This window comes from Ranitomeya imitator, chromosome 5, assembly GCF_032444005.1.
Source record: "Ranitomeya imitator isolate aRanImi1 chromosome 5, aRanImi1.pri, whole genome shotgun sequence".
In the NCBI taxonomy this organism is placed as follows: Eukaryota; Metazoa; Chordata; class Amphibia; order Anura; family Dendrobatidae; genus Ranitomeya; species Ranitomeya imitator.
The window spans coordinates 22,646,166-22,667,287 of record NC_091286.1 but is presented as its reverse complement, the minus strand read 5'-3'; the positions used below and the strand labels follow the sequence as shown (position 1 = coordinate 22,667,287).

General features: G+C 43.0%; 1 long non-coding RNA gene across 2 annotated transcripts in view; it reads left to right on the top strand.

The window, feature by feature from the left end:
* The window catches only part of LOC138681131 (uncharacterized), a 94,132-nt gene extending 73,698 nt beyond the window's left edge, over positions 1–20,434 (top strand). Inside the window, exons 2-3 of one of the 2 annotated variants that reach the window (XR_011321891.1) lie at positions 10,928–11,183; positions 20,335–20,434. This is a non-coding gene — a long non-coding RNA (uncharacterized lncRNA). Of the gene's footprint in view, positions 1–10,927; positions 11,184–15,790; positions 15,983–20,334 lie in introns of those variants that run through there. The other variant, XR_011321890.1, reaches the window with a different exon arrangement.
* Positions 20,435–21,122: the final 688 nt, after the last annotated feature.

Sequence of the window (21,122 nt, the reverse complement as noted above, 5' to 3'; positions counted from 1 at the left end):
TGGCGGTATTATCTAGGTATTAGATCTGTTACATCTCCAGCTGCAGTGGTGTTATATAAGCTGTATATGGCGGTATTATCTAGGTATTAGATCTGTTACATCTCCAGCTGCAGTGGTGTTATGTAAGCTGTATATGGCGGTATTATCTAGGTATTAGATCTGTTACTATCTAGGTATTAGATCTGTTACATCTCCAGCTGCAGTGGTGTTATGTAAGCTGTATATGGCGGTATTATCTAGGTATTAGATCTGTTACATCTCCAGCTGCAGTGGTGTTATATAAGCTGTATATGGCGGTATTATCTAGGTATTAGATCTGTTACATCTCCAGCTGCAGTGGTGTTATGTAAGCTGTATATGGCGGTATTATCTAGGTATTAGATCTGTTACATCTCAAGCTGCAGTGGTGTTATGTAAGCTGTATATGGTGGTATTATCTAGGCATTATGTCTGTTACATCTCCAGCTGCAGTGGTGTTATATAAGCTGTATATGGTGGTATTATCTAGGTATTAGATCTGTTACATCTCCAGCTGCAGTGGTGTTATGTAAGCTGTATATGGCGGTATTATCTAGGTATTAGATCTGTTACATCTCCAGCTGCAGTGGTGTTATGTAAGCTGTATATGGGGGTATTATCTAGGTATTAGATCTGTTACATCTCCAGCTGCAGTGGTGTTATGTAAGCTGTATATGGTGGTATTATCTAGGTATTAGATCTGTTACATCTCCAGCTGCAGTGGTGTTATATAAGCTGTATATGGCGGTATTATCTAGGTATTAGATCTGTTACATCTCCAGCTGCAGTGGTGTTATGTAAGCTGTATATGGCGGTATTATCTAGGTATTAGATCTGTTACATCTCCAGCTGCAGTGGTGTTATATAAGCTGTATATGGCGGTATTATCTAGGTATTAGATCTGTTACATCTCCAGCTGCAGTGGTGTTATATAAGCTGTATATGGCGGTATTATCTAGGTATTAGATCTGTTACATCTCCAGCTGCAGTGATGTTATATAAGCTGTATATGGCGGTATTATCTAGGTATTAGATCTGTTACATCTCCAGCTGCAGTGGTGTTATATAAGCTGTATATGGGGGTATTATCTAGGTATTAGATCTGTTACATCTCCAGCTGCAGTGGTGTTATATAAGCTGTATATGGGGGTATTATCTAGGTATTAGATCTGTTACATCTCCAGCTGCAGTGGTGTTATATAAGCTGTATATGGGGGTATTATCTAGGTATTAGATCTGTTACATCTCCAGCTGCAGTGGTGTTATATAAGCTGTATATGGGGGTATTATCTAGGTATTAGATCTGTTACATCTCCAGCTGCAGTGGCATTATTTAAGCTGTATATGGGGGGATTATCTAGGTATTAGATCTGTTACATCTCCAGCTGCAGTGGTGTTATATAAGCTGTATATGGGGGTATTATCTAGGTATTAGATCTGTTACATCTCCAGCTGCAGTGGTGTTATATAAGCTGTATACGGGGGTATTATCTAGGTATTAGATCTGTTACATCTCCAGCTGCAGTGGTGTTATATAAGCTGTATATGGGGGTATTATCTAGGTATTAGATCTGTTACATCTCCAGCTGCAGTGGTGTTATATAAGCTGTATATGGGGGGATTATCTAGGTATTAGATCTGTTACATCTCCAGCTGCAGTGGCATTATTTAAGCTGTATATGGCGGCATTATCTAGGCATTATATCTGTTACATCTCCAGCTGCAGTGGTGTTATATAAGCTGTATACGGGGGTATTATCTAGGTATTAGATCTATTACATCTCCAGCTGCAGTGGTGTTTTATAAGCTGTATATGGGGTGATTATCTTGGCAATGGATCTATTAAATCCTGTGGAGCTGCTCCATGTATGGACTAGGTGACTCCTTGCTTGTCCCAACCTCTGCCCCCCGTGATGCCATCATGTGTGTCTGGGGGCGAGCGATATTTGTGGCACAGGAGAGGAATGCTGGTATACAGCAGATTTTGTTCTATTTATTATCAGCATTTAACATTCATTCCCATGGATTCTAAAACATGATAATGTGTTGCTGGCAGCGGCCCCAGAATAGCGGAGCAGGGCCAGTGTCGCTGCCAGCAGTTCTCTAAGCATAACACAATTTGGGAATGTCTCCCACAGCCCAGATATTCCCACTCACCCGGGTCCATGCCCGCTCAGGAATATTGGCTCAGGATGCTCGTGCCGTTAGGGGCTGATATAACCATTTATCATCCTGGATTTTAGGATCGTGCTATCATTCATAACACTAGGAGAATGAAAAATTGTACTTTTCCCCCTCTATGTTTACAGTAAAATGAAACCTAACTACGGCCGATCCAGAAGTGTGAACACGTGGGGTAAGATCGACTTCAGGATGGGGCGAGATCAACTTCATGATGGGGCGAGATCGGCCTCAGGATGGGGCGAGATCGACCTTGGGATGGGGCAAGATCGGCTCAGGATGGGGCGAGATAGGCCTTGGAATGGGTCGAGATCGACTTCGGGATGGGGTGAGATCGACCTTGGGATGGAGCGAGATCGGCCTTGGGATGGAGCAAGATCAGCCTTGGGATGGAGCGAGATCGGCCTCGGAATGGGGTGAGATCAACTTCGGGATGGGGCGAGATTGACCTAGGGATGGGGCGATATCGACCTCAGGATGGGGCGAGATCGACCTCAGGATTGGGCGAGATCGGCCTCAGGATGGAGCGAGACTGACCTCGGGATGGGGTGAGATCGGCCTCGGTATTGGGTGAGATAGACCTCAGGATTGGGCGAGATCGGCCTCAGGATGGGGCGAGATTGACCTCGGAATGGGGCGAGATCGACCTCGGGATTGGGCAAAATCAACCTCGGGATTGGGCGAGATCGACCTCAGGATTTTTGTAGATTGGCCTCGGGATGGGACTGTATGTGCCTCTATGTATCAGTACATTTTTCTTGTAATTTAGGAGGCTACACTGCACATCCAAGTAGAGCAAATTCTTCTATATTTGTCAGTGCAGATTGCGGCCTGTAGTTATTGTTACTGCCTCCAATGATACAGAACCAGAAACACATGGGCTACTTGCACATTGAACAAGTCTGTAGGAACATGTTCACACACCACCAAGAAACCTGAAGACACAAAAGAGCACAGTGAGGCCAAAAATACTCTGCTGTAAAAAAAAAAATCACAGTAATAAGCAAGTGCTAGCCAAAAGATGGAAAAAACCAGGGTATTTAGTTGATACGTTTTTTTTTGCAAAAAAATGTATACTAAACTGCTCCACCAATCATCAAGGTATACCCATGAAGAGCAGCTTTAGTGCAAATGACCCATAAGGAGTGGTGGACTCCCTAGTCTTGTAGAAACAAGAGTACAATTATACAACCAGAAACACATGGGCTACTTACTCCTTATGGGTCATTTGCACTAAAGCTGTTCCATCCAGCATGTCCACATGGATATTCCCTCTCTGAACCCTGCTTATATAGGTACTATACAGATGATTAGGTTTTTAAATACATCAGATAGGGATTATATACATTAGTTAGGACTGCTCTATATGGGTATACCTTGACGATTGGTGGAGCAGCTTAGTATAAATTTCTTTGCAAAAAAAGTATCTAAACTAAATACCCTGTTTTTTTCCATCTTTTGACTAGCACTTGCTTATTACTGTGATTTTTTTTACAACAGAGTATTTTTGGCCTCACTGTGCTCTTTTGTGTCTCCAATGATACAGGTAGCAGGTTGAATCTCAGTGAGACCAGATCTTAGAGAGATTCCGGCCCCGTCAGAGGAGTAGAAGCTATGGACGGAGCAGTAAAAACGGCAGGAGAGACATTGCACAGAGTGAATGGAGTTTGGGACATTGCCTTGACTTTCTGGGACAGCAGAACAGCTCCCCCAAATAGGAACAGTGCCTCTGGATCTGAGATGGTCGGGAGCTATGTGATGCTCTTACAGTGCCGCTCACACAGTATGATGTCCCCACACTGCCGCTCACAGAGTATGATGTCCCCACAGTGCCGCTCACAGAGTATAATGTCCCCACAGTGCCGCTCACAGAGTATGATGTCCCCACAGTGCCGCTCACAGAGTATGATGTCCCCACAGTTCCGCTCACAGAGTATGATGTCCCCACAGTGCCGCTCACAGAGTATGATGTCCCCACAGTGCCGCTCACAGAGTATGATGTCCCCACAGTGCCGCTCACAGAGTATAATGTCCCCACAGTGCCGCTCACAGAGTATGAAGTCCCCACAGTGCCGCTCACAGAGTATGATGTCCCCACAGTTCCGCTCACAGAGTATGATGTCCCCACAGTGCCGCTCACAGAGTATGATGTCCCCACAGTGCCGCTCACAGAGTATGATGTCCACACAGTGCCGCTCACAGAGTATGATGTCCACACAGTGCCGCTCACAGAGTATGATGTCCCCACAGTGCCGCTCACAGAGTATGATGTCCCCACAGTGCCGCTCACAGAGTATGATGTCCCCACAGTTCCGCTCACAGAGTATGATGTCCCCACAGTGCCGCTCACAGAGTATGATGTCCCCACAGTGCCGCTCACAGAGTATGATGTCCCCACAGTGCCGCTCACAGAGTATGACGTCCCCACAGTGCCGCTCACAGAGTATGACGTCCCCACAGTGCCGCTCACAGAGTATGACGTCCCCACAGTGCCGCTCACAGAGTATGATGTCCCCACAGTTCCGCTCACAGAGTATGATGTCCCCACAGTGCCGCTCACAGAGTATGATGTCCCCACACTGCCGCTCACAGAGTATGATGTCCCCACAGTGCCGCTCACAGAGTATGATGTCCCCACACTGCCGCTCACAGAGTATGATGTCCCCACAGTGCCGCTCACAGAGTATGATGTCCCCACAGTGCCGCTCACAGAGTATGAAGTCCCCACAGTGCCACTCACAGAGTATGATGTCCCCACAGTTCCGCTCACAGAGTATGATGTCCCCACAGTGCCGCTCACAGAGTATGATGTCCCCACAGTGCCGCTCACAGAGTATGATGTCCCCACAGTGCCGCTCACAGAGTATGATGTCCCCACAGTTCCGCTCACAGAGTATGATGTCCCCACAGTGCCGCTCACAGAGTATGATGTCCCCACAGTGCCGCTCACAGAGTATGATGTCCCCACAGTGCCGCTCACAGAGTATGATGTCCCCACAGTGCCGCTCACAGAGTATGATGTCCCCACAGTGCCGCTCACAGAGTATGATGTCCCCACAGTGCCGATCACAGAGTATGATGTCCCCACAGTGCTGCTCACAGAGTATGATGCCCTTATAAAGGCCCTTAGTGATTGGAACGATCCCTCTTCCTTAGGGGCAGAGTAGGGTCCTGGCCCTGTGTTTTACAGGATGGGTGCTGTAATCGTTTTTCGGCCCATGTGTCTTGGCAGTGGATTTAAAGGCTCAAGTTAGACCCATTTTGATCTTTGGTGCCCGCTCTCCTCTAGGTTCCCTTGACACATATGTGGAAGTGAACTTGAACTTCCACCATCTTTGTCTCTTTTCCCCTTGGATGAGCAGAGCGGACGTCTCCTCCATGTCTTCATTCACACAGTGGATGCTCGTCTGTACTCATTACCACGTGGTCTTCAAGAGTTAAAAAGCTCCAGTGATGAAGGGGTTTACGCATCTATATAGTCATTTTTGTTCTACTTCAATGTCTCTGTGTACAATATCCGCCCTAGCAACCAGTAGGCCGCATCCAATTCACGGGTAGCTCTCGGTTGCTAAGGGATAATTGTTCATTTACTGTCTAGGAAACAACTGAAAAAATGCTCCTGACCTAATTTTATCCCTTTGCTTTTACTTTTTTCCTTTACATTTTTATATTTTGCTCTCCTTTCTTTGTTTTAATTACATTTTCTCCCTTCTTTTATTTTTTTATATTTTTTTATTTTGCCTTTTTTTTTAATTTTTTCCCTATTTTTTTCTAATCTGTGCTAGATTGTAAAAAAAATACCATCACCTTGAGTTAAGTGACACAATGCTCTCATTCACTTTATATGGAAATTAATTTATACTATATATTTTATTGTTTTGTATTTATATATATTTATCTTTTAAATAAAAAAGGTGTTTACCCCTGACAGCCTTGGAATAAATCCAGATTGCAACTCAGTTTTTTTTTTTTTTTTTTTCAGATTTTACGGTGAATGTAAAAAACTTAATTTATTCCGTCCCTGTAATATTACATTTTTCTTTTTTTTTTTAAAAAAAAAAATCTATTTTTTTTTTCTTTTATCATAAATGTTACTGCCGGCAGCTTGGATATAAATCCAGATTATAAAACAGCGGCTTTCTCATCTTATGGTAAATGTAAATGTCATGATTCTTTTATTATTCAGTTTCTTAATTACATTTTTTATCCTATTTATTATTTATTGCACTATTTTAATAGGATATATGAAAAAAAAAATTCCAAATATCAAAACGGATTTTTTTTTTCTTTTAATGCTGAATGGAAGAGACGTCATGGTTTATACGGTATAAATATTGTTCTCATAAAAAAATACAAAAGGAATTAAGAAAACAATTAAATTAAAATGTAAGGATCTTAGAAGAAATAAGCTTAAATAAATAGAGTATAAAGTACTTTTTTTATTTGTGTTTTTTAACTTGTGTATTTTTTATGAGAATAATATTGCAGCAACCGAAAAAAGATAGACACTTAGACCAATTGACCAATTCCTTTAGAAGTCAATGGGGTCTGTTGTTCGCCACTACTGTCATTTCATGAGCATGGTGATTTCTGCTCATAATGACATAGATGTGAAAATAGAAACTTTGTGACGTATTTAATAAGTATTTGGATTATATATTTTATATTGTTTTAATATATGCGGTATATATAATTGCATTAATATATATAAATATTTGTGTTATGTATATGATAAAGTAATAAAGATAAAATGTGTCATATAATGTGTGTGTGTGTATATATATATACTAGATTGTGGCCCGATTCTAACGCATCGGGTATTCTAGAATATGCATGTCCCCGTAGTATATGGACAATGATGATTCCAGAATTCGCGGCAGACTGTGCCCGTCGCTGATTGGTCGAGGCAACCTTTATGACATCATCGTCGCCATGGCAACCATTATGACATCTACGTCGATACTGTGCCCGTCGCTGAATCAGAAACGTGGGATTTCTACGTCCTTTATGACATCATCGTCGCTGTGCCCGTCGCTGATTGGTCGAAGCCTGGCGGCCTCGACCAATCAGAGACGCGGGATTTCCAGGACAGACAGACAGACAGACAGAAAGACAGACAGACAGACAGACAGAAAGACAGACAGAAAGACAGACAGACAGACAGACAGATTGACAGACAGACGGAAAAACCCTTAGACAATTATATATATAGATATAGATATATATAGATATAGATAAATACGCACACTCATTATATGATGTAAAAAAAAAGTATCCGCGTTATTTATTTTTATTATAAGGGGTTTTTTTGTGATATATTTTATTTGTTATTTTTATTATTTTATCATATATTTATCATATTTGCTTGAATATATGCACATATATAATGTATTTTATATGACACAGATAAATAAATATAGATGTGAAAAAAGATTTTGCCTTTTAAAATATATATTAAATATTAATATATATTAAATATTTTAATATATATTTACTAAATATACAGTGGGGCAAAAAAGTATTTAGTCAGTCAGCAATAGTGCAAGTTCCACCACTTAAAAAGATGAGAGGCGTCTGTAATTTACATCATAGGTAGACCTCAACTATGGGAGACAAACTGAGAAAAAAAAATCCAGAAAATCACATTGTCTGTTAATTTAACATTTTATTTGCATATTATGGTGGAAAATAAGTATTTGGTCAGAAACAAACAATCAAGATTTCTGGCTCTCACAGACCTGTACCTTCTTCTTTAAGAGTCTCCTCTTTCCTCCACTCATTACCTGTAGTAATGGCACCTGTTTAAACTTGTTATCAGTATAAAAAGACACCTGTGCACACCCTCAAACAGTCTGACTCCAAACTCCACTATGGTGAAGACCAAAGAGCTGTCAAAGGACACCAGAAACAAAATTGTAGCCCTGCACCAGGCTGGGAAGACTGAATCTGCAATAGCCAACCAGCTTGGAGTGAAGAAATCAAAAGTGGGAGCAATAATTAGAAAATGGAAGACATACAAGACCACTGATAATCTCCCTCGATCTGGGGCTCCACGCAAAATCCCACCCCGTGGGGTCAGAATGATCACAAGAATGGTGAGCAAAAATCCCAGAAACACGCGGGGGGACCTAGTGAATGAACTGCAGAGAGCTGGGACCGATGTAACAAGGCCTACCATAAGTAACACACTACGCCACCATGGACTCAGATCCTGCAGTGCCAGACGTGTCCCACTGCTTAAGCCAGTACATGTCCGGGCCCGTCTGAAGTTTGCTAGAGAGCATTTGGATGATCCAGAGGAGTTTTGGGAGAATGTCCTATGGTCTGATGAAACCAAACTGGAACTGTTTGGTAGAAACACAACTTGTCGTGTTTGGAGGAAAAAGAATACTGAGTTGCATCCATCAAACACCATACCTACTGTAAAGCATGGTGGTGGAAACATCATGCTTTGGGGCTGTTTCTCTGCAAAGGGGCCAGGACGACTGATCCGGGTACACGAAAGAATGAATGGGGCCATGTATCGTGAGATTTTGAGTGCAAACCTCCTTCCATCAGCAAGGGCATTGAAGATGAAACGTGGCTGGGTCTTTCAACATGACAATGATCCAAAGCACACCGCCAGGGCAACGAAGGAGTGGCTTCGTAAGAAGCATTTCAAGGTCCTGGAGTGGCCTAGCCAGTCTCCAGATCTCAACCCTATAGAAAACCTTTGGAGGGAGTTGAAAGTCCGTGTTGCCAAGCGAAAAGCCAAAAACATCACTGCTCTAGAGGAGATCTGCATGGAGGAATGGGCCAACATACCAACAACAGTGTGTGGCAACCTTGTGAAGACTTACAGAAAACGTTTGACCTCTGTCATTGCCAACAAAGGATATATTACAAAGTATTGAGATGAAATTTTGTTTCTGACCAAATACTTATTTTCCACCATAATATGCAAATAAAATGTTAAAAAAACAGACAATGTGATTTTCTGGAATTTTTTTTCTCAGTTTGTCTCCCATAGTTGAGGTCTACCTATGATGTAAATTACAGACGCCTCTCATCTTTTTAAGTGGTGGAACTTGCACTATTGCTGACTGACTAAATACTTTTTTGCCCCACTGTATATGATTTTGAAAATGTAAAAACTTAAGAGTATAATTATTATTATTGTTGTTTTATTATACTAGATGGTGGCCTGATTCTAACGCATCGGGTATTCTAGAATATGTATGTACGTTGCGCTTAGCACAGCCACGTAGTATATAGCACAGCCACGTAGTATATAACACAGCCACATAGTATATAACACAGCCACGTAGTATATAACACAGACAGCCATGTAGTATATAGGACAGCCACGTAGTATATAGCAGCCACATAGTATATAGCAGCCACATAGTATATAGCAGAGCTCACGTAACACAGACAGCCACGTAGTATATAACACAGCCACATAGTATATAACACAGACAGCCATGTAGTATATAGGACAGCCATGTATTATATAGGACAGCCAAGTAGTATATAGCAGCCACATAGTATATAGCAGCCACATAGTATATATATAGCAGAGCTCACGTAACACAGGGAGCCACGTAGTATATAGCACAGCCACATAGTATATAGCAGCCACGTAGTATATAACACAACCCACTCAGTATATAACACAGCCCACATAGTATATAGCAGCCACGCAGTATATAACACAGGCCACATAGTATATAGCAGCCAGGCAGTATATAGCACAGCCCACGTAATATATAGCACAGCCCACGTAGTATATAACACAGCCCGCATAGTATATAACACAGCCCACGTAGTATATAACACAGCCCACGCAGTATATAGCACAGCCCACGTAGTATATAACACAGGCCACGTAGTATATAACACAGCCCACGCCGTATATAGCACAGCCCACGTAGTATATAGCAGTGTGGGCACCATATCCCTGTTTAAAAAAAATTTAAATAAAAAATAGTTATATACTCACCCTCCGGCGTCTACCGAAGCTGTCCCGATGCGCGCGATGCTGCCGCCAGCTTCCATTCCCAGTGATGCATTGTGAAACTACCTAGATGTCTTAGCGGTCTCGCGAAACCGCTAAATCATCTGGGTAATTTCACAATGCATCACTGGGAACGGAAGCTGGCGGCAGCATCGCGCGCATCGGTGGACGTCAGAAGGTGAGAATAGCACAATTTTAAATTTTTTTAAATTATTTTTAACATATATTTTTACTATTGATGCAGCATAGGCACTGACTTGAGGAGAGTAGGGAGGGGCTAATTCGCAGCCGGACTAAGCCTGTCGCTGATTGGTCACGCCCGGCCAGCCGCGACCAATCAGCGACGCGGGATTTCCGTTACGGAAGTTACAGACAGAAAGACAAACAGACGGAAGTACCGCTTGGACAATTATATATATAGATATGGTTTATCTATTATTTTCCTTTTTAATATAAAGTATGCCGGTGCAGACAGTTATGGAATAAATTCTAATTATAAACCACCAGTATTATTTTATGTTTCCTGGTGAATGTAAGCGACATGATTTAAAGAGATTTTTTTTTACTGAAAATATAGTTATGCCCAGCAGGACTGAGAACATCTGTTGTCTGTCGGCTTTTCTATTTTAATCACTGTTATTAAGGTTATAAATCATGCTTAGCATGATATATTTATATATTTTATTTTCCAGTAATTCATAAAATACAAACAAAAATGTTCACTTCTTACAGGAACCATCGGCCATCTTGGTTCCAGAAGAAGATCTATTCTAGATCTTCATTGATCTCTCCCTCAGGGAAGGCGCGGTTCCGGATTTCACGTGCAGTTGGACTTGATGTGGGTTCACAGAGATGAACCAAATAGAAGACTTCTCTGAATGTGGACGTGATGATACAAATGGGATCCAAGAACAGCACAATAGATTACTGCAGGGGAGATCCACAAACCTCCGACACACTGGGCCTGTGCCCCATGGAGTGGAAAAGGGTAAGCAATTTGGCTCATTTAGATGTCTCCATAGCAGATCTTCAGTAACAGTTCTTCATCACAGTATGTGTCCACAGATCCCCCATAACAGTGCGTCATCCACAGATCCCCCATAACCGTGCATCATCCACAGATCCCCCATAATAGCGCATCATCCACAGATCCCCCATAACAGTGCATCGTCCACAGATCCCCCATAACAATGCATCTGTTTTACCCGAGGAGTTCAGGTACCACAATGGTATTGCCTTCCTCTCGGGGAGGGTGATGCCATGCTTGGAGACGAGGAGGATCCCTTTGGCAGGTAATCTGTACATGCAGCACATTCTGACTCCAGGCCAGAAGAGGGAGCTCTGAACCCGGCTTCAGGGGAGCTTCCCCAGAGATATACATTCTGGTCTGGAGGAGGAGTTAGGTAGTCTGTAGCAGACAAGAGACAGTGAAGGAGCACAGGAGTGGTCAGGAGCTGGAGGAGAGCTGTGAGTGGGCTCCCTCTAAGCTGAGGCGTAGAAACCGGGCACTGGGAACCCGACGCTGTGAGGAACTACAAGTCCCATGGCAGAACCGGAGGGCAGGAAATTGGAAGTGACTTGTCCATATTACATCTGAGGTACAGCAACATCCAGAGCCCGGAGTCACCGTGGATAGAGACCCAAGGAAACGGCTCAAGTTGCCTACCATGCAGGTACTGTCCCAGGACAGAGAGTAAAATAGAACCTTGTCAGGAAGCCCCAGGCACCAAGGGACTATCAGTCAGCGCATAGTGGACGGCTCCCAATCTGACCGTAAAAAGGAGATTCAATTCGTTTCCAGGCTGCCTGGGCTCCACCGTCGCCTGTTGCCAGTACCCTGGACTGAGGCTGTCTACCAACAGTAAACCAGGTAAAGAGACTGTAATCCTGTGTCCTCTGTTTATTCTGGCACTACACCATTCTGGCCAAACACACCGGGAGCCCTGGGGACCCTGCTAAACCTGTGGGAAGCGACACCACCTTTGCTGCAGCACCATCGCCCCAGAGGACCCCTTTAAGCAGCGTCGGTTACCCCTGACCGAGTACCACAGGTGGCGTCACAAACTTTTACTTGGGCACCCAGGGCCACGGACCAGGTCGCTGGTCCCCTTTAATAACGAACGGACCTGGTACTGAGTACCCCACGGCCCTGGTGGGCGTTCCACATCAGCACCTAATCCCCCATAATAGTGCGTCAGCCACAGATCCCCATAACAGTGCATCAGCCACAGATCCCCTATAACAGTGCGTCATCTATAGATCCCCCACAATAGTGCGTCAGCCACAGATCCCCCATAACAGTGCATCATCCACAGATCCCGAATAACAGTGCATCATCCATAGATCCCCCACAATAGTGCATCAGCCACAGATCACCCATAACACTGCATCATCCACAGATCCCCCATAATAGTGTGTCAGATACAGATCCCCCAAAATAGTGCATCAGCCACAGATCCCCCATAACAGTGCATCATCCACAGATCTCCCATAACAGTGCGTTATCCACAGATCCCCCATAATAGTGTGTCAGATACAGATCCCCCAAAATAGTGCGTCAGTCACAGATCCCCCATAACAGTGCATCATCCACAGATCCCCCATAACAGTGCATCATCCACAGATCCCCCATAATAGTGTGTCAGATACAGATCCCCCATAATAGTGCGTCAGCCACAGATCCCCCGTAACAGTGCGTCATCCACAGATCCCCCATAACAGTGCATCATTCACAGATCCCCATAACAGTGCATCATCCACAGATCCTCCATAACAGTGCATCATCCACAGATACCCCCATAACAGTGCGTCATCCACAGATCCCCCCATAACAGTGCGTCATCCACAGATCCCCATAACAGTGCATCATCCACAGATCCTCCATAACAGTGCATCATCCACAGATACCCCATAACAGAGCATAATTCACAGATCCTTATAACTGTGTCACTGTGGGGACATCACACTGTGTGGGGGGAGGGCTGTAAGCATCATACTGTGTGTTGGTAGGCAATGTGGGGGCATCAGTCTGTGTGGGGGGGCAGTGAGCATCATACTATGTGGGGGGCTGTAAGGGCATCATACTTTGTGTGTGGGGGCTGTGGGCATCGTACTGTGTATTGAAGGGCAATGTGGGGGCATCAAAATTTGTATTAGAGGACTATGGGGATACAAAACACTGTTTGTGCTGGACTGTGGGTGACATGATACTTTGTGAGGGGGCTGTTGTGAGTTCTGTTGTCGGGCTCCCTCCTGTGGTCATGAATGGTACTTCGGCTGGTTCTGTCCATGGACTTCCTCTGGTGGGTGTTTCTGAGTTTCCTTCCACAGGTGACAAGGTTAATTCGTTAGCTGGCTGCTCTATTTAACTTCACTTAGATCTTTGCTCCATGCCACCTGTCAATGTTCCAGTATTGGTCTAGTTCACTCCTGGATCGTTCTTGTGACCTGTCTTCCCAACAGAAGCTAAGTTCCAGCTTGTATTTCTTTGGTTTGCTATTTTTCTGTCCAGCTTGCTATTTTTATTGTTGTCTTGCTTGCTGGAAGCTCTGGGACGCAGGGGGAGCGCCTCCGCACCGTGAGTCGGTGCGGAGGGTCTTTTTGCGCCCTCTGCGTGGTCTTTTTGTAGGTTTTTGTGCTGACCGCAAAGTAACCTTTCCTATCCTCGGTCTGTTCAGTAAGTCGGGCCTCACTTTGCTAAATCTATTTCATCTCTGTGTTTGTATTTTCATCTTTACTCACAGTCATTATATGTGGGGGGCTGCCTTTTCCTTTGGGGAATTTCTCTGAGGCAAGGTAGGCTTTATTTTTCTATCTTTAGGGCTAGCTAGTTCCTTAGGCTGTGCCGAGTTGCATAGGGAGCGTTAGGCGCAATCCACGGCTATTTCTAGTGTGTTTGATAGGATTAGGGATTGCGGTCAGCAGAGTTCCCACGTCCCAGAGCTCGTCCTTTATTATCAGTAACTATCAGGTCATTCCGTGTGCTCTTAACCACCAGGTCCATTATTGTCCTGACCACCAGGTCATAACAGGGGGCATTGCTGGCTTGACAGTGTGTGTAGTGGCGGACTGTGGGGACCATGGTAGCGGTATCGTACTGTGTGGGAACACTAATGGGTCTCACTAAGAATAACTGGGTGGGCACACATGAAGGACTGGGCGAGGTTAGGGTACTGGCTTACGGCGCTACGTGGTATATGTCCCACTTTTATAACTTACAAAGTCATGAGGTATACTCTTATAGAGTCAGCATTATAAGGGAACTATGGCAACTATTATAGGAGCATTGTGGCGGACATTATACTGGCACCATTATAGCGCAGTATGGCGGGCACTGTCATAGTGACACAATGATTGACATTATTATAGTAGCATTATGGTTGACGATGGATACTATTATACTATTATAGTGGCCCTGGGGTAGGCAATATTATCATGGCAGGCGCTAGTATTGGGACACAGCTGAAGAGTGACAGCATTATAGGGGCACAATGGTGGGCACTACTGTGTGAGATGGTCCGTGAGTGGGCAGAGACGCACTCTTTCCTGAGAGCGGGGTTCCACCTATTTTTTATTTTGTCTATGGTACGGTATGGATTTTATAGGAGAGAGGGACAAGGAGTCTCCACCTCGTCTGGCAACGCAGCTATAGCCGCCATCTATTATATTGCGCAGCAGGTAAATATTTACAAATAATGTCTTATTTATTAAACTGTGGACTGTACGGAATAGAGAACGTGAAAGAGGATTGGATACTTTTAGTGAGAGAAAAATTAGTTTTGTCTGGATTTATTCAATAATGTTTATTTAATAACGTTTTAAAAGTATTTTTTACCTGCAGGTTGTTATAACCCCTTTCTGTCAAGCGTTTGCTAACAGCCGCACCTTCTTTAATGAATGCATCTTTAGTGGAACAGGGCCTACTGACGGTGAATTTAAGGTTATTTGCATTTATGTAGGCTGAAATATTATCAATATTAAGTAGGTCACCTTGCCAAACTATAATCAGGTTGTCCACATATCTGCCAAACCATTTTATATCATGAAAAAAAGGATTGTTGTTTGAAAAAAAAAAAGAAAGTTTCTTCTCACCAAGACATGTAAAGTATAGCTAAGGATGGGGCGAATCTCGAGCCCATCGCGGTGCCCACAATCTGGAGAGAGAATTTACAATCAAACATAAAATAATAGTCACATAACAAACACTGAAGTGCAATAATGATAAATTCTACAATAATGATAGATTCTACAATAATGAGATACATTCTAATTGCTATACCTGTCCAAATGGTGTCTGATGGCTGAAACAGCTAGATTGTGGGGGATGGTAGAGTAAAGGTTCACCACGTCGGTGAAGGGGAGGTGGAAAAACCCCTTTGTGGGTCTTGGGGAGACCATGAAAATTGGTATTATGGGATGGTAAGGTAATAACCATCTTTGGAGTTTACTGTCTGGGATACTCAAAATAACGCCCTCCCCCAGAAGTTTATAAAGGAGGGTACGTTATATTATGGATTTTATACTGGAGAGCCTGTATAAGGTGCAGTAATAATGTGCCATATATACACTAATTATCTGCCCGTTCTGTGTACACAGCCCCGTCCTCGTGCAGCAGCTTTTTACGCTCGCCTTTCATCGCAGATCTTTGAAGACAAATATAATCCTGCGAGTTTACTGCTCATTAATCTTCTGTTGGCAAAACCAAGAAATACAATTATCGCCCGACGTCGCCTCAAAGACTTTCCTTACAGCGTCAGTTGATATCGAAGAAAAATAAATCAATTTGGACGGAACAAAAGAAATGCAAAAAAAATGTTTCTCGAGGATTAAAGATCGATAGATAAAGAAATTCTTTAAAAAAAAATTATAGTAACATAGTTAGTAAGGCCGAAAAAAGACATTTGTCCATCCAGTTCAGCCTATATTCCATCATAATAAATCCCCAGATCTACGTCCTTCTACAGAACCTAATAATTGTATGATACAATATTGTTCTGCTCCAGGAAGACATCCAGGCCTCTCTTGAACCCCTCGACTGAGTTCGCCATCACCACCTCCTCAGGCAAGCAATTCCAGATTCTCACTGCCCTAACAGTAAAGAATCCTCTTCTATGTTGGTGGAAAAACCTTCTCTCCTCCAGACGCAAAGAATGCCCCCTTGTGCCCGTCACCTTCCTTGGTATAAACAGATCCTCAGCGAGATATTTGTATTGTCCCCTTATATACTTATACATGGTTATTAGATCGCCCCTCAGTCGTCTTTTTTCTAGACTAAATAATCCTAATTTCGCTAATCTATCTGGGTATTGTAGTTCTCCCATCCCCTTTATTAATTTTGTTGCCCTCCTTTGTACTCTCTCTAGTTCCATTATATCCTTCCTGAGCACCGGTGCCCAAAACTGGACACAGTACTCCATGTGCGGTCTAACTAGGGATTTGTACAGAGGCAGTATAATGCTCTCATCATGTGTATCCAGACCTCTTTTAATGCACCCCATGATCCTGTTTGCCTTGGCAGCTGCTGCCTGGCACTGGCTGCTCCAGGTAAGTTTATCATTAACTAGGATCCCCAAGTCCTTCTCCCTGTCAGATTTACCCAGTGGTTTCCCGTTCAGTGTGTAATGGTGATATTGATTCCCTCTTCCCATGTGTATAACCTTACATTTATCATTGTTAAACCTCATCTGCCACCTTTCAGCCCAAGTTTCCAACTTATCCAGATCCATCTGTAGCAGAATACTATCTTCTCTTGTATTAACTGCTTTACATAGTTTTGTATCATCTGCAAATATCGATATTTTACTGTGTAAACCTTCTACCAGATCATTAATGAATATGTTGAAGAGAACAGGTCCCAATACTGACCCCTGCGGTACCCCACTGGTCACAGCGACCCAGTTAGAGACTATACCGTTTATAACCACCCTCTGCTTTCTATCACTAAGCCAGTTACTAACCCATTTACACACATTTTCCCCCAGACCAAGCATTCTCATTTTGTGTACCAACCTCTTTTGCGGCACGGTATCAAACGCTTTGGAAAAATCGAGATATACCACGTCCAATGACTCACCGTGGTCCAGCCTATAGCTTACCTCTTCATAAAAACTGATTAGATTGGTTTGACAGGAGCGATTTCTCATAAACCCATGCTGATATGGAGTTAAACAGTTATTCTCATTGAGATAATCCAGAATAACATCCCTCAGAAACCCTTCAAATATTTTACCAACAATAGAGGTTAGACTTACTGGCCTATAATTTCCAGGTTCACTTTTAGAGCCCTTTTTGAATATTGGCACCACATTTGCTATGCGCCAGTCCTGCGGAACAGACCCTGTCGCTATAGAGTCACTAAAAATAAGAAATAATGGTTTATCTATTACATTACTTAGTTCTCTTAGTACTCGTGGGTGTATGCCATCCGGACCCGGAGATTTATCTATTTTAATCTTATTTAGCCGGTTTTGCACCTCTTCTTGGGTTAGATTGGTGACCCTTAATATAGGGTTTTCTTGTTTCTTGGGATTTCACCTAGCATTTCATTTTCCACCGTGAATACCGTGGAGAAGAAGGTGTTTAATATATTAGCTTTTTCCTCGTCATCTACAACCATTCTTTCCTCACTATTTTTTAAGGGGCCTACATTTTCAGTTTTTATTCTTTTACTATTGATATAGTTGAAGAACAGTTTGGGATTAGTTTTACTCTCCTTAGCAATGTGCTTCTCTGTTTCCTTTTTGGCAGCTTTAATTAGTTTTTTAGATAAAGTATTTTTCTCCCTATAGTTTTTTAGAGCTTCAATGGTGCCATCCTGCTTTAGTAGTGCAAATGCTTTCTTTTTACTGTTAATTGCCTGTCTTACTTCTTTGTTTAGCCACATTGGGTTTTTCCTATTTCTAGTCCTTTTATTCCCACAAGGTATAAACCGCTTACACTGCCTATTTAGGATGTTCTTAAACATTTCCCATTTATTATCTGTATTCTCATTTCTGAGGATATTGTCCCAGTCTTCCAGATTAAGGGCATCTCTAAGCTGTTCAAACTTTGCCTTCCTAAAGTTCAATGTTTTTGTGACTCCCTGACAAGTCCCCCTAGTGAAAGACAGGTGAAACTGTACAATATTGTGGTCGCTATTTCCTAGATGCCCGACCACCTGCAGATTTGTTATTCTGTCAGGTCTATTAGATAGTATTAGGTCTAAAAGTGCTGCTCCTCTGGTTGGATTCTGCACCAATTGTGAAAGATAATTTTTCTTGGTTATTAGCAGAAACCTGTTGCCTTTATGGGTTTCACAGGTTTCTGTTTCCCAGTTAATATCCGGGTAGTTAAAGTCCCCCATAACCAGGACCTCATTATGGGTTGCAGCTTCATCTATCTGCTTTAGAAGTAGACTTTCCATGGTTTCTGTTATATTTGGGGGTTTGTAACAGACCCCAATGAGAATTTTGTTACCATTTTTCCCTCCATGAATTTCAACCCATATGGACTCGACACCCTCATTCCCTTCGCTAATATCCTCCCTTAAAGTGGACTTTAGACAAGACTTTACATAGAGACAAACCCCTCCTCCTCTCCGATTTTTACGATCCTTTCTAAACAGACTGTAACCCTGTAAGTTAACTGCCCAGTCATAGCTTTCATCTAACCATGTCTCGGTTATTCCCACTATGTCAAAGTCACCTGTAGATATTTCTGCTTCTAGTTCTTCCATCTTGTTTGTCAGGCTTCTGGCGTTTGCAAGCATGCAGTTTAGAGGATTTTGTTTTGTTCCAATATCCTCGCTGTGGATTGTTTTAGAAATGTTCTTACCTCCCATCTGAGTATGTTTTCCTGGATCTTCTTTGTTCAAGTCTAATGTTTTTCTTCCCGTCCCCTCTTCTTCTAGTTTAACGCCCTCCTGATGAGTGTAGCGAGTCTTCTGGCGAATGTGTGTTTCCCAGGTTTGTTGAGGTGTAGTCCGTCTCTGGCAAGGAGTCCATCATACCAGTAATTCACACCGTGGTCCAGGAATCCAAATCCTTGTTGTCTGCACCATCGTCTTAGCCAGTTGTTTGCATCAAGGATCCTGTTCCATCTCCTGGTGCCATGCCCGTCTACTGGAAGGATAGAAGAAAAAACTACCTGTGCATCCAGTTCCTTTACTTTCTTCCCCAACTCTTCAAAGTCCTTGCAGATTGTCGGTAGGTCCTTCCTTGCCGTGTCATTGGTGCCAACATGTATCAGAAGAAATGGGTGGACGTCCTTGGAGCTGAAGAGCTTTGGTATCCTATCGGTCACATCCTTGATCATCGCACCTGGAAGGCAGCATACTTCTCTTGCAGTTATGTCCGGTCTGCAGATGGCTGCTTCGGTGCCTCTCAGTAGTGAGTCTCCCACCACCACCACTCTTCGTTGCTTCTTGGCTGTACTTTTTGCTGTCACTTGTTGCTGTGTGCCCTTTTCTTTTTTGCTTGCTGGTATTGCTTCATTCTTAGGTGTGCCATCTTCATCCTCTACAAAGATTTGATATCGGTTCTTCAGTTGTGTGGTTGGTGATTTCTCCATGGTCTTCTTGCTTCTTTTGGTCACATGCTTCCACTCATCTGCTTTTGGAGGTTCTCTGACACTTTTTGCACCTTCTGTGACCAGTAGAGATGCTTCTGTTCTGTCTAGAAAGTCTTCATTCTCTTTGATGAGTTTCAAAGTTGCTATTCTTTCTTCCAGACCCCGCACCTTTTCTTCTAAAAGGGCCACTAGTCTACACTTCTGACAGGTGAAATTGGATTCTTCTTCTGGTCGATCTGTGAACATGTAGCACATGCTGCAGCTCACCATGTAGGTTGTCACATCTGCCATGTTGCTCCTAGATCCTGCTGACTTGCTGTGTGTTTTCCTTCTTGTGTAATCTACTCAGCCAAGCTCTCTTGCAATAATGTCCTACAGGCAAAAATTCGCGCGCCGTAAGGCGCACGGTTTGGTGATGCTTTCGAAGCAGCTGGTCCCGGCTGTACCCAACGATCTTCTAGCTTAGGGAGACTTCGCTTCTCCCAGAAGGCACCTGGAATATGCAAATTAGCCTCCTCAAGCTTGAATCCCTGGTTTAGTTTAGTTTACTTCTCTTTAGTATTTTATTTTTTTAATGATATTTTTTCCTTTAGATTTGCAAGGCAGATTATAAAAGCAGCATGAAAAAGTCGACGGCGGAGAGTCCTCTGCTGACACTCGCTGCATTCAATGCCTTAGCTGCAATGATGGAAGGTAAATATTCCAGTTTGGTCACACAGAGACTTTCTCTGGCAGCTTTGTCATTTCTATAATTTAAAGGGGTTATCCAGAGTTAGAAAATATCAGTGTCCATGGGTTGTTGGAGTATTGCAGCTTAGCTCTTTAAGGTTAATAGGACTGAGTTGCAACAAATATATGAAGGGGCAGTTCAGAGATCTTTTTACTTTTCTGTGTACTCCTAAGTCTACAATGATGACAAAGGGGCATCTGCTATGTCTAGAGGAAAGAAGATTTAATCAGAATCACAGAAGGAGGTTCTTTACTGAAAAAAACAGTGAAACAATGGATTCTTTACTGTAAGAGCAGTGAGATTATGGATTCTTTACTGTAAGAGCAGTGATGTTATGGATTCTTTACTGTAAGAGCAGTCACACTATGGATTCTTTACTGCAAGAGCAGTGAGATTATGGAATCTTTACTGTAAGAGCAGTCAGATTATGGATTCTTTACTGATAAAGCAATGAAACAGTGGATTCTTTTCTGTAAGAGCAGTTAACTATGGATTCTTTACAGTAAGAGCAGTGAGACTATGGATTCTTTACTGTAAGAGCAGTGAGATTATGGATTATTTACTGTAAGAGCAGTCAGATCATGGATTCTTTACTGATGAAGCTGTGAAACAATGGATTCTTTACTGTAAGAGCAGTGAGACTATTGATTC